This window comes from Phascolarctos cinereus, unplaced genomic scaffold (genome assembly GCF_003287225.1).
Source record: "Phascolarctos cinereus isolate Bilbo 61053 unplaced genomic scaffold, phaCin_HiC Scaffold_3;HRSCAF=262, whole genome shotgun sequence".
In the NCBI taxonomy this organism is placed as follows: Eukaryota; Metazoa; Chordata; class Mammalia; order Diprotodontia; family Phascolarctidae; genus Phascolarctos; species Phascolarctos cinereus.
The window spans coordinates 176,011,922-176,022,331 of record NW_027555736.1 but is presented as its reverse complement, the minus strand read 5'-3'; positions in this window follow the sequence as shown (position 1 = coordinate 176,022,331).

The window sequence follows — 10,410 nt, the reverse complement described above, 5'->3', positions numbered from 1 at the left end:
GGTAGGTGATTCTTGGTTGTAATCCTATCTCCTTTGCCCTCTGGAATATTATATTCCATGCCCTGCGGTCCTTTAATGTAGAAGCTGCTAAATCTTGTGTTATCCTGATTGTGTTTCCACAGTACTTGAATTGTTTCCTTCTGGCAGCTTGTAATATTTTCTCCTTGACCTGGGAACTCTGGAATTTGGCTACAATATTCCTAGGAGTTTTCCTTTGGGGATCTCTTTCAGGAGGAGATCTGTGGATTCTTTCAATTTCTATTTTGCCCTCTGGTTCTAATATATCAGGGCAGTTTTCCTTGATAATTTCTTGAAAGATGATGTCTAGGCTCTTTCATGGCTTTCAGATAGTCCAATAATTTTTAAATTCTCTCTCCTGGATCTATTTTCCAGGTCAGTTTTTTCCAATGAGATATTTCACATTGTTTTCTAATTTTTCATTCTTTTGGATTTGTTTACTGTGTCTTGATTTCTCATAAAGTCACTGTCTTCCAGTTGCTCTATTCTGATTTTTAAGGAAGTATTTTCTTCAGTAAGCTTTTGGACTTCCTTTTCCATTTGGCCAATTTTTCTTTTTAGGGCATTTTTCTCCTCATTGGCTTTTTGGACCTCCTTTGCCGTTTGGGTTAGGCTATTTTTTAAGGTGTTATTTTCTTCAGTATTTTTTTGGGTCTCCTTTAGCAAGCTGTTGATTTGTTTTTCATGATTTTCTTGCATTACTCTCATTTCTCTTCCCAGTTTTTCCTCTACTTCCCTTACTTCTCAAAATCCCTTTTGAGCTTTTCCAAGGCCTGGGACTGATTCATATTTTTCTTGGAGGTTTTGGATGTAGGAGCTTTGACTTTGTTGTCTTCTTCTGGTTGTATATTTTGATCTTCTTTGTCACCAAAGTAAGATAATATAGTCTGACTCTTTTTGAGCTGCTTGCTCATGATCCCAGCCAATTACTTGAGTTTTAAACTCTTTGTAAGAGTCTGTTTCCAATGTGGAGAATGTACTGTCCCAAGCTTCGGGGGTTTTGTGCAGCTGTTTTCAGAGATACTTGTAGGGACCTGTAAATTTTCAGTTCTTGCCAGGTGGTATGATAAGGGGCAAGGTGTTTACTCCTTTCCTGGCCTGTGACCACAAGTACTCCTTTCTGTCCTGTAACTGTGAGGAAGGTTTCCTCTCCACAGCCACTACAAGCTCCACCAGGCCAGCGTTCCTCCTCACCCCAGCACCACCTCCCAGAACTGTGACCCAGATCCACACATGGGCAAAGTAAGAGATTCCTGTCTCAGCACGGGCAAAGAGATCCCTGCAATCGCTCTCTGATCAGCCATTGGATTCCCCCTCAGTCTGTGGTCATGAAGCTAGGGAAGCAGCTGCTCCCCGCCAGGGCCACGCTCTTGGGGAATGGAGCTGAAGTCCCTCCTTCCTCTCTCAGCACTGACAGAAACAGACTTTTTCCACTGACCTTCTAAGTTGTCTTTGGCATTCGTGGATTGAGGAGTCTGGACACTGCCACAGCTGCCTGCGATTCAGTCCTCTGAGGCCTGCTCCAGGTTCACTGCGACCTGTGTGCTCCACTCTCAGCCCTGTGCGATACACCTTTCTGATCATTCATCCAGGTTGTCTTGGGCTGGAAATTTGTTTCACTCTGTCTTTTTATGGGTTCTGCTGCTTCAGAATTTGTTTAGAGCCATTTTTTATGAGTATTTGGAGGGATTTGGGGAAGAGCTCAAGCAAGTCACTGCTTTCACTCTGCCATCTTGGCTCCGCCCTGAGGTAGGTCATATTAAATGAGGTCTTGAGTATGTTCTTTAGATCACAGTCCACATAGGCCAATATCATTTGCCATCAAAGGAAATACCACCCCCAGTCTTGAAAATCTGTCTCTATTCAAATCTGAGTAGGATAAAATCAATTCAGCTTAGCCTCTTTTTCCAATCTTGTTACACCTTACCTCCCAGGTTCTCAGCAGAACAGTGACCCTGGCCTCTTGCCTCTAGAAGCCCTATCTCCCGACTCGGGGCATTTTCGCTGGCTGTTCTGGATGCCTGGCATGCTCCCCACCCCCACTCCCCATCTCTGCCTCCTGGCTTCCCGGGCTTCATTCATGTCCCAGCTGAAGTCCCACCTTCTACGAGAAGTCTTTCCTAATCCCCCATAATACTAGTGCTCTCCTCTGCTGATTAATCGACAGAGAGAGAGAGTTTGGTTTGGTTTGTATGTAGCTGTTTCCCCCAGTTAGGCTGTGAGCTCCTTGAGAATTCTTTGAATCCCCAGCACTTAGCACAGATCTTGACAGGGGAGCTTACAAAGTACTTATTATAAATGACCGCTGGGTGGCGCAGTGGACAGAGACTGGTTGTTGCCCTCAAGCAAGTTGCTTAACCTTGGTTTGCCTCAGTTTCCTCAACTGTAAAATGAGGGTAATAATAGCACCTGCTTCCCAGAGCTATGAGGATCAAATGAAGTATTTGTAAAATGCCTAGCCATATAAATACTGTTATAGTTGACTGACTGGCCAGGACCCCAGGTTGTGAATCCCTACAATAAAAGAACAAGCCTATACATGGCTTTAATTTCTTCATCTGAGAACTGCCTATTCATATCCTTTGATCATTTATCAATTGGGGAATGACTTGTATTCTTATAAATTTGACTTAATTCTTTATATATTTTAGAAATGAGGCCCTTATCAGAGAGACTGGTTGTAAATATTCTTTCCCAGTTTTCTACTTTCCCTCTAATCTTGGTTGCATTGGCTTTGTGCAAAAACTTTTCAATTTAATGTAATCAAAGATCCATTTTGCATTTTGTAATGTTCTCTATCTCCAGTTTGGTCATGAATTCTTCTGTTCTCCATAAAGCTGATAGGTAAACTATTCCTTGATCTCCCAGTTTGCTTACAGTATCAGCCTTTATATCTAAATCATGAACCCATTTTGACTTTATTTTGGTATATGGTGTGAGATTTTTGTCTGTGCCTAGTTTCTGCCATATTCTTTTCCAGTTTTCCCAGCAGTTTTTGTCAAAGAGTGAGTTCTTATCCCAGAAGCTCTAAATCACTATTGATTAGAGAAATACAAATCAAAACAACTCTGAGATACCACCACACACCTATCAGACTGGCCAACAGGACAAAACAGGAAAATGATAAATTTTGGAGAAGATGGGAAAAATTGGAACACTCATGCATTGTTGGTGGAGTTGTGAAATGATCCAGCCATTTTGGAGAGCAATTTGGAACTACGCTTAAAGGGCTATAAAAATGTGCATACTCTTTGACCCAGCAATAGCACTTCTAGGGCTGTATCCCAAAGAGATCATACAAATGGGAAAAGGACCCACATGTACAAAAATATTTATAGCAGTTTTTTTTCTGGTGGCAAAAAATTGGAAATTGAGAGGATGCCCACCAATTGGGGAATAGCTGAACAAGTTGTGGTATATGAATGTAATGGAATACTATTGTGCTATAAGAAACGATGAACAGGTTGACTTCAGAAAAACATGGAAAGACTTGTATGGTCTGATGCTGAGTGAGGTGAGCAGAACCAGGAGAACATTATACACAGTAACAGCCATGTTGTGCAATGACTAATGTTGATAGGCTTAGCTCTTCTCAGCAATACAAGAATCTAAGACATCTCCAAAGGCCTCATGGTGGAAAATGCTATCCACATCCAAAGAAAGAACCATGGAGTTTGAATGCGTACTGTTTGCTTTTTTTTTTCTTCTGTTGTGTTTTGTTTCCTCTTTCTGGTAGTTCCTCCTATTGGTTCTAATTCTTCCTTACAACATCACTAATGTGAAAAATATGTTTTAATAGGAATGTATGTGTATAGCCTGTATCAGATTATGCGATGTCTTGGGGAGAGAGGGGGGAGAAAAATTTAAAACTCAAAAGCTTATGGAAGTGGTTGTTGATAAATTAAAATAAATTAATTTTAAAAAAAGAAAATGAAGGATCAGCAACAACAACAACAACACACACACATACACACATAAAAGAACCAAGCCTCTTCTTGAGGTTGAGGGCCTGTTGAAGGGGGTACCAGGAAACAAAGCCTAATATCACAGGATCATATCTATAGAGCTAGAATGAAGCTTGGAGGTTATCTAACACCCATTCCCTTCTTTTAGAGGTCAGGAAATTAGAACCCAGAAAAGTCCAGCTGGAAAAAAGGATAGGTAGGATTGAGTTGGTCAGGGAAAAGACAATAAGTAGTTCCTTCTCTTCTTCCCATATTTGCTCCACCTCCAACACAAACATAAACTCACATTAGAGTCACTCAGGTCAACAGTATTCCTATTTTGAAAATGGAGGTGTCCATTGAATTATATTGAGAAATTATAAAAACCAGCTAGGCCAAAGGTGAGATATGAGAAGGCACTTTCCTGCCTCCCCACTTCTTTGTCTAGGTGAATATGGAACACTACATAGATCAGAATTATCTGATGCTTTGGTTGCTTTTGCTGAACTGTTATTTCTTTCTTCTTTTTTGTTTTTTTGTTATAAAAGGAATGATTCTTGGAGCATTAGGAGAGAGACATTGTGAAACGCAGGTTTTGTAAAAACAAAAGATCAATAACATTTTATTAAAGAGAGAAGAAAATGCATATGTCCTAGTAAAAGGATCATTTGTACCCTAGCATGGAGTTAACTAAATCCAAACACTTTTCCTTAGAACAATGAAAGGAAGTTTTGAAAAAGGAAAAAGTCAAAGGAGCAATAGACAAACATCTCTCCTTCATCCTCCAGATATTCCTAGGTCACACAACTGAAATTCCCTTTTTTGTACCTACCTCACTTGTTATAGGAAGTAGCTATTTGGCAGATGGCCAGGAGCATAGGTTAAGCTACATAGATAGCCCAGATTACCTGCGCAAGGTGAGCAAGGATTATTTAAGATTTTGTAAATTCTGAGTACTTAATTCAAAAGGAATGCTGGTCTTCACACAGACCTCTGATCTTTGCCACCAGGAGGCATATTATATATGTTGAGGAACAGTGAGGCAGAGTTGAAGGGCAAAGGTTTACTCCTAATAGATTATATTTAGAGAGAGTAGAGTTTGGAAAGTGAGATGGGAGTACAAAGGTTTGGTGAAAAGAAAACTAGATTTGAGATTAGGAGAAGAATTGAGTTGCTTTCTTTTTTTTTTTCTTTGTTTTTTTGGTGAGGCAATTGGAGTTAAGTGACTTGCCTAGGGTCACACAGCTAGTGAGTAATATGTGTCTGAGGCCAGATTTGAACTCAGGTTCTACTGACTCCAGGGGTCATACTCTATCTGCTTTGCCCCCTACCTGCCCCATTGAGTTGTTTTCTTGGCAAAATACTGGAGTGGTTTGCTATTTCCTTCTCCAGCCCATTTTACAGATAAGGAACTGAGACAACAAGGTTAAGTGACTTGCCTAGGGTCACACAGAGTGTTAGGCCAGATTTGAGTTTAGGTAGATGCGTCTTCTTGATTCCAAGCCCAGTGCCCCATACACTTTCACCACCTAGCTGCCCTGGTTAGGGGGTTAGGAGAGACCTAAATTCAAATCCTAGCTCTGATACAACCTCGTTATGTGATGCTGGGTAAGGAACAATTTCTGTGGGCTTTAGTTTCCTCATGTGTAGAATGGGAATAATACTACTTGCAACCTCTGCCTCACAGAGTTATTGTGAGTAAAGCATTTTGAAAACATATAATTGTAGCTAGCATTTATATACTTCTTTTGTGGTGAGAATAAGTTTGTTGCCTTGGCTATGAATTGCTCCATCTTTTTGGCCACTATTTTTGTGAAGTGTTTTGATGTTTGTTTTTCATAACTTGTATTTCAATATTAAGATAAGCATCTGTGTGGTATAGGTTAGTAAAAAAAACCCATATTTGTATTCATAAAAAATAGTAAACATATGGGATCCCCAGATTACTGCCCCACCAATGAAAAAATCTGGTAAACAATCAACATTAATTTATGTCATCAAGCATCAATCAAATTCATTGGTAAACAAATTAGGTCATTAACTTACCAATCAGTATTTGGTGTAACTAGCCAGCACCCATAGCTAGAACTATAAGAAACCCATTAGAGACCCTCAGGCTCCAGCTTGTCCTTGAGTCTCAACCAAGGCAACTCCTTGCATTCCCTTACCCCTAACTACCCCCACTCCACCACTCCCACCCCCACCTCACTCAAATAAGCTGACAACCATCAACCCCGTTAGTATTACCGTGTGTGCAGTGCTGATTGACAGATTTGCTGATTTTCCAGGCAACTACTTCAGAGGGAATCAACCTAGCTTCTGGCTGGGAGGAGAGGGAACTTTGTCATTGACTACCAGCATGAGACATGCTTTCTGGTTAACTCTAGGAAAATCAGGGTGGCAGTTTGTTCCTAGTAGGCTTAATATTTGTATTGCTTAATAGAAAATGTTAACTGATATTTGCATGAATTTGATTAATAAAGTTTGATTGTTGGTATTGAGAAGTATAAATCTTATTAGTGCTTACATTGCACTAGTTAACACAAGTAATGGTAAACTGGCTTTGCATGTGCCCTGTATGTTACATCTTTAAGGTTTGTAAAACATATAATATGCTATCACATTTGATCCTCACAACAACTCTGGGAGGTAGGTGCTATAAGTATGCAATCTATAATCTACAAATGAGGAAATTGAAGCACAGAGAAGTCAAGGGACTTGCCTAGAATTAATTAGCTAATAGAGTATAAGGCAGGATTTCAAACTCAGATCTTTCTGACTCCAGGCCCAGCACTCTACACTGTGATTCACCCATGGTCACACAGCTATGTCAGAAGTGGTAGTCAAACCCAGATCTTCTTGGCTCTAAATTCATTCTTTTCATTATGCTGCATCACTTCTCTCTCATTGTTTGGAGCTTTGACATCTTTTCTTTATGGCTATTTAGTGTAGCACTGAACCTTTCATCCAATGAGCAGTAAACACTGCCTCCTCTGTCACAGCTCTGTCACCAGCTAGTTGTGTGACCAAAGTAAGGAGAGGCCTGTAACCTCTCTGAGCTTCAGGTGATCTCTAAGGTCCTTCCTAATACAAATGATTCATGAATCCATGGACTATGCTTGCCAGGTTCTGAGGGAGATAAGTAAGACAGTTCCTGCCATCAAGAGTTTATATTGTAGTAGGTATTACAAATAACTGATACAACATAAATGTGAATGTGGGGGCCCCATTGAGACTTCAGTAAAAGCTGAAAGTTTGCAGAGGCTAGAAGACAGACATTGAAAGGAGATAGAAGAAAGCCTTTGGAAGCAAAATAGACATTCCCCATCCTGGAAAGGGTGGGGAGGCTTACTACATCCAGAAAGATCAGCATGGCAGTGAATTCGCCAGGAGGCCACAAATTCTATTCCCAACTTTGTCCCTAGCCATTCATGTACATAAGACACCCCAAGGAGGTTAGGATGTGAATATGACAAACTGAAACTAATCCACCTAAGGCTACAAGGAGGGAAGTGGCTTGAGAACCAGAAAGAACTGGTCCCCTAGAAGAGGCAACCCTCCATCTCCTGCCTGGAGGTAGCAGCCTCAGAGCTTGAACTCTGAAGCTTCCACTGATCCTAAGCTGCAGGTCATTTCCCCAGCTGAAAGACCTTTGTAGCAGTATAGCTACAAAGAACTCAGAAGCTGTACCACACAACCCAGACAGTGGCTAAAGGTAGAAGGAGATGACAAAGGCTAACAGACTAGTAGATCAAACAGTTCAGCAGAGATGCTGAACCCTAAGAAGGGTCCAGTCCACCTGGCCCAGTATGAGAGCCACTTCCCAGAGTCAGAACAGCCAGCCCTCTCCATCCAGCATCAGGAGAGCCTCATGAGAAACCAGCAAAACCACTGGGACTTGTTTGACTCAGCTCAACCATCTAGCTATCTACTAGTTGACCATTAATGGGCAGTACAGCCACAAAGGCCTATGAGCTAGCATTTAGGACAACAGCCAACCATGGGTTACCCCTAGAGCCCTGGGACTTGTTACAACGATATCCATGGGGACCCAACCAGCCAGTGGAGATGTAAGGTAGGAAAGTGAAACCTGAAGGGTTACATAAACCCAAGTGCCCAAGGTAAGTACAAAGTATATGTTTGTAAGAGGACCAGCTACAGTACAAAAGATATTACAAATAATTCATACCAAAAAAAAGTTCATTAGTTCACTAGAGAGCTATGGCATATTTATTTGTAGGAGGTAGCATCAGGAGCAGCTGTGAGGCAGAAAAGCTTTATGAAGACTCCAAGAGGGAACTGTCTTTAAGCTTTCTATCTTCCCCCACATCCTAGCATAGTATCCAGTGGATACTTAATAAATACCTATTTAATTGAATGGAATGGAATGACTTCTATAGAATGGAAAAAGCAGCTATCATTTCATGCAGACTAGGCTAGTTTTCCCCTTAAAGTCAATGAAACTGTCTTCAGAACTTAATTGTTCAGAAGGACTAACTTTCTGATTGTGTAAAAGCAATCATGAGCTGTTCAGCCTTGACCCATCCTGCTGACTAGGCACAGCACTGTAGCAAATGTAAGTCAGGAAAGTTTCCCCCAACTGACTCAATGCTGTATTCTTACTAAATTTTTGTTATTGTTAAGTAATTTTTTTCTTGTTGTTGTCATTGTTAAATGGTCTCCTTGTATTCCATTCCCAAGCCTGAACCACTAAACTGGCCTAAGTCAGACCTGATCCAGAACTAATGGAATAAAAGTTTTTTAAAAAATGTTACAATTGTAATATCAAAATGAGATTTGAATTTTTAGAGCTCAAGACAGTAGATAGCCAGTAAAGTGGTACAAGTAGAAGGCTGGACTTGATGATCTCTGAGGTTTCTTTTAATTATAAATTCAATAATCCTATAATAAGGATCTGTCTAATAACCAATGATCCTATAAGGGCTCTGGATTAGTGGATTGCAAGCTCAATACAAGTCTACAGTATGACATGGCACCCTAAAAAGCTAATGCAAATCTGAATTAATACAATCATAGTATTCAGAACAAAGAAGAGTATATTCTTGCTATACTGTATCTGTACCTAGATTATTGTGTACAATTCTAGGTGCTTATTTTAGGAAGGATAGTACCAAGTTGGACTATGACAAGAGATGTGAATCCAAGATGGTAGAGGGACTCTAAAACCATGTCATTGAAGGAACTGGGGAGATTAAGCTTAAAGAAAAGAAGACTAAGAGGAGGAACATGTGATCATTGTATTAAAAAATGTGAAGGGTTATCGTCAAGTTGGGAAGGGATGGGATGTGTTCTAGTGAGCCTCAAAAGGGGAGAATTAGCAGAAATGAATGGAAATTGCAGAGGCAGATTTCAGCTAAGCACAAGGAAAAGACTTCCTAAGAACTTGAGCTGTCCAAAAGTAGAACTGACAGCCTCTGGCAGTAGTGAGTTCCTGTTCACTGGGAGTCATCAAGAAAAGGCTACATAGCCAAGTTTTTAGATATTAAGGGACTACGAGTTAGATGACTCCTAAGATCCCTTTGAACTCTGAGATTTTATGGCTTTTGGAATAAATGAAAATCTTGTTTTGGTCCTAACTTGTTATTTTATTGGTATTTGGGAATTCCCCATGAGGAACCTTCCTCTACAAATGTAGACCAACATCTGCTGTGCAATTTTTCTCCTTAGAGAGCTGTCACAGGGCGTTGAGAGTTTAAGTGATTTGCCCAGGGTCACATAGGCAGTATGTGTCAGGGCCAGCACTTGAATCCAGGTCTTCTTGACTCGTTACATACTCTATTAATAATGAAAACAGAATCATTTAACAGAATAAGCTCTGGGATGGGTGGTAGGATAACTGGATTCTAATCCCAGCTCTCTCACAATCATGGAGACTTCTCAATAACTTATTTCTATAAATGTATAGCACTTAAAGATTCTGGACCCTACATGTGCCTTAGGAGGTTGGGCACCCAAGACGGCAGGTGGCTATATCCCCCTCGGGGCCTGGGGGTAATCCCTTAGATTTGGACTGCCTTTATATTGCTATCTATTCTGTTGTGTTCTCCCCAGTAGCAGTTGCCAGTTACAGCTAGTACCTCTCCTATATAATTGACTAACCTAATAATTAAAGCCCCAATATCATTTAACCAATTAACATCAATTAGCTTTTTACAAAGGAATATTTACTGAGAGAAATACACATATGCTGAACGGGGGGCATACTCTCTTCTTCACCAACTTGGTCCCTGTGTATGGTGGGCTCAGATTTAAAGAGATTGCAACAAAGCATTTGCCCTAGCAAGATCAATTGGGAATGCTGCATAGCTTCTGGATGAGTTGTTCCCTTGTTCCCATGGCTTCTTGGCTGCTCTTAATCTGCTGCTAGTCTGAGTCCCACAGGCTGGTCCTTGGGGCTATACTCCTCACCAGGCTCAGCTCCTGGCTG